We start from the raw sequence: 4,289 nt of genomic DNA, 5'->3' as shown, positions 1-4,289 counted from the left end.
ACATAGCAACCATTACAGGAGACAGTTTCCCTAGCAACCAACGTGATTATACTGCAACGTGATTATACTGCAGTAACTTCTTTATTCCTGATTCCATGGATACTCTAGCAACAGCCTAGTAACCACTTTCACAGTTAAAACCTTGCAACTAAAATAGCAATCAACATGATTAACCTAGCGAATCTTACGAAGATAATCTGTTAGCATAGTTAGCATAACCAAACCAAAACTGTTTCTATTCACTATTAAATAATGTAACCATTTAAACAACTCAACTATTTAACTGTTCAACCATTTTAACTGTTTATCATCAACTATGCCTCCAGCCAACTATATTAAAGCTCCACCTACCTAGCAACCACCATAGCAACCACTATAATTGCCAGATACCCTAGCAACAGTCTAACAACCAATTCCACAGTTGCAAGCTAGCAACCATTATAGCAACCAACATGATTGCCCTAGTAACCAGTCTAGCACTTGAATTACTACAGCAACCATCACAACTACCCTAGCAACCACTTTAATTACCCTAGCAACTACCTAGGAACCACCAGTGTCATGACAACCTAGCAACCACTCTAGCAACTAGCATAGCAACCAATCTATTTTGCATAGCAACCACCATATGTACCCTAGCAACCATCTTACCACCAATCACCCTTAGCAACCACTCTCTCTAACTGCAACCTTTACCCACGGGTACCAATAAAGTAACCTGAACCTGAACCTAGATGGGCAAAGAGTAATAATAAATATAATAAAACATAAAAAGAAAACATAAATCAAGGTAAAAACAGATAAGAGCATAGATGGGCAAAGAGTAATAATAAAGATCATAATAAAACATAAATCAAGGTAAAACATTTGTTTTTAAACATGAATGAGCATCACAATACACCTGCAACCTATTAAGTCCTTACTATAGCCTACTTGTAGGTCACTCAGATCTTCTTCCCAACACCTCTCTTTTCCTTCATCTAGATTTAAAACTAGAGGTGATAGAGCCATTTCTATTTCTGCTCCCTGGCTCTGGGATAGTCTCCCTAGCCAAATTAGGTCCATCCGTACTATTGATTATTTTAAATCCATGTTAAAAGCTTCTCTTTTTCCTTAGACTTTAATATTCCCTGATAATGTTCCTTGTTTATTTGTGTTCAGCCTTAAATTTGATTTGATTATTGTATTGTGTACACTATGGTATAGTGCATTTTGAAATACCCTAGGCCTACCGGTAGGCCTATGTTTTTTTCTTTATGTCTATTTAAACTGCATAATTTTGATTGCTGGTTTTATTTTATTTTACTTTACTATAATACTATTATCATTTATATTATTAGCCTAGTATTGTTGTTGTTTATTTAATTTTCTACTATTTTGTTTATCTTAAAGGAACCATAGCCTATGTAGGGTTTTGGCCAAAATTAATAGTGCAATTACTTTCAAAATAATGTAAAGCAGTGTATCAGAGTGTATTGGCGGAGGTAAATATAGCCTAATGATATTATTTTGCTACATTCAGTTTTATAACATTGCTTTTGTTGCCGCCCCATCATTCTTTATTTAGGTCAGTGAGGACCGAGCAAAGATCCTTCATTACTAACTTCGCTTTAACCAGAGACACTTATATGCTTTAACCCTCTCTGGACCGAGGAAGGAAGGGAGGATGTAAAAGACTATGGCAATGACAGGCACCCAATGACGTAACTCAGTCGCGTGCTTGCTTCACATAGACACCCGCTAACAGACAGACGCATAGACATATATCCTATATCTATGGACAGACGCCTCATTCGTGTTGCACTTGCTGCTACTGAGCCTTCAAGTCTTCTCTTCGACCTGAAGTTACCGTGACTCTTCACATTACCTCCAAAGTAAGTTTTGTTTGCTTAACGTTAACACGAAATGTATTTTGGTATGGTTAACAGCGTTCGTTGTATCTTAAATTATGCTGGTAACTGGCTAACGTCAGAGAATGTCTCATAGACGGGCTCTGCTAACGTTATCTTTCGAGCTAACGCTAACAACTAGCTACTTAACTAGACTTGTAAGCCTACGTTGTGAAGTGTTCCTTGTCATATCACTTCTATTCGACGTATGTGTTGTTCAAAGACAATGTTTACGAATTGTTTCCGACAATTGGTAGGGTAGTAGCATAGCTGACTCAAAGTCTGCTCTTTGGGAAATTATCGTGATTAACGGTAGCTAGCACTAGCTGCTAGCTACATTGCCTGCTAGAAGCTACCTGAAGCAATGACGTTTGGTAGCTAACATAGGCAAGCTAACTAACGGTAACTGTCGGTCTCGCTATTATCTACTTCAACTAGACGTGTACTTTGTGTGACATTCATTAGCATCACTTTTATTCGAATTTATGAATTGTCGAAAACAACGTCTAATTAATGTCTGACATTTGGAAACTATCGATAGTGGAACGTAGACACGACAGCGCATCGAACACTCATCGAAAAATACACCAGTATTCATTAATATAACGTAGACTGCAAGAGACTGCCTTAACGGAAAATAAGCTTATTGCTAGTTTATTTATGCTACAAACTCTGCAGCAACGTTTAATGGTCAGCGCCAAGGGGATCAGAGTTCCACTAATTTGACCTTAAAACAATTAAAAACGCTGGCGTCGGTGACAACGCGTTAATGCCTCTGCATGGAGTTAAACAATTCATGGGTTTCATCAGGTCCCTTTCCACAGGTGTATTAATCAAGCACCATGTAGTCTGCATTGATAATCAATGTGCTTGATTTTATACACCTGTGGAAAGGGACCTGATGAAACCCATGAATTGGACAACGTTGCCTTGAATTAGGACGCAGAGGATAAGGCCAGTGTAGGCTAGATGTTGCCAGCCTCTATAGGCACATGGGCAATGGACAACAGGATGATAAAACACACAAATGGACTTGACTTGTAACTAAAAATATGTAGCCTATCAACCTACTGGTCCAATATGTTTCTGATTCAAATGTTACAGCAAACAAACATATTTCTAGGGGTGGCCCAAGTACAAGTCATATATAGCCTATTGATACTACTTGATCACACAAATAAGTTGTGCTGCATTTTGTTAAATTAATGTGATTGTGTTGCATTGTAAAGTTATAGCATTGGTCACAATTTCACACATTTTTCTTTATTCACAACAGAAAACAATAGTCTTTCTAAAGACTCCATCTCCGCCCTCCATTTCCACCTTTCCTTGTGGTGAGGCAATTTTTGCCACAGAAAAAAAATCTCAAGACTCCCATCCTGTCTTTTGTGGTGCTGCAGACTTTTCAGGTATGTAATTTGAATTATTTTTACAGCTAGACCAGCTATGCTGTTTGCTACACTTGTTTTGCTTACATAAACATGTGCATTACATAAACATAAACATTATCTCTCACTGCGGAGCGAGCAAAGCAGCAATGTTGCCGTGTACCTTATTTATGATGGTGTCTAACTTGTGTGTTCTCTCTTTTTGTTTCCATTTTAGGCTTGTTCCAGACCGGCTCTTCCAGAGTAGTGTCACGTGTGACACTGTGCCTGTCTTTGTCTGCACACCCTGCACTGCACTCATATACAACAGAACCCACTAACGCCTACCTGCAAACATACTTACGACAAGAACTGAACACTTCCTGAGAACATATTTGATTGCACATACTATACTCTGTACATACTATACTCTGTACCATTTTCATACTGAATACTCCTTTGAGACTTGAATACTCATTTGAAACTGAATACTCTAAGATTTGAATACTCCTTTGAGACTTGAATACTTTGATATTTGAATACTCATTTCAGACTTGAATACTTTGAGATTTGAATACTCCTTTGAGACTTGAATACTTTGAGATTTGAATACTCCTTTGAGACTTGAATACTTTGAGATTTGAATACTCCTTTGAGACTTGAATACTTTGATATTTGAATACTCATTTCAGACTTGAATACTTTGAGATTTGAATACTCCTTTGAGACTTGAATACTTTGAGATTTGAATACTTTGATATTTTAATACTCATTTCAGACTTGAATACTTTGATATTTGAATACTCCTTTGAGACTTGAATACTTTGAGATTTGAATACTCCTTTGAGACTTGAATACTTTGATATTTGAATACTCATTTCAGACTTGAATACTTTGAGATTTGAATACTCATTTCAGACTTGAATACTTTGATATTTGAATACTCCTTTGAGACTTGAATACTTTGAGATTTGAATACTCCTTTGAGACTTGAATACTTTGAGATTTGAATACTCCTTTGAGACTTGAATAC

General features: G+C 37.0%; 1 long non-coding RNA gene across 1 annotated transcript; it reads left to right on the top strand.

The window, feature by feature from the left end:
* Positions 1 to 1,797: 1,797 nt before the first annotated feature.
* On the top strand, positions 1,798 to 3,907 carry LOC134082227 (uncharacterized). Its single transcript, XR_009939609.1, has 3 exons — positions 1,798 to 1,874; positions 3,166 to 3,298; positions 3,495 to 3,907. It is a non-coding gene; the product is annotated as an uncharacterized LOC134082227 (long non-coding RNA).
* Positions 3,908 to 4,289: the final 382 nt, after the last annotated feature.

This window comes from Sardina pilchardus, chromosome 6 (genome assembly GCF_963854185.1).
Source record: "Sardina pilchardus chromosome 6, fSarPil1.1, whole genome shotgun sequence".
NCBI lineage: Eukaryota > Metazoa > Chordata > Actinopteri > Clupeiformes > Clupeidae > Sardina > Sardina pilchardus.
Note: the sequence above shows the minus strand (reverse complement) of the source record. Positions and strands in the feature narration are given on the sequence as shown.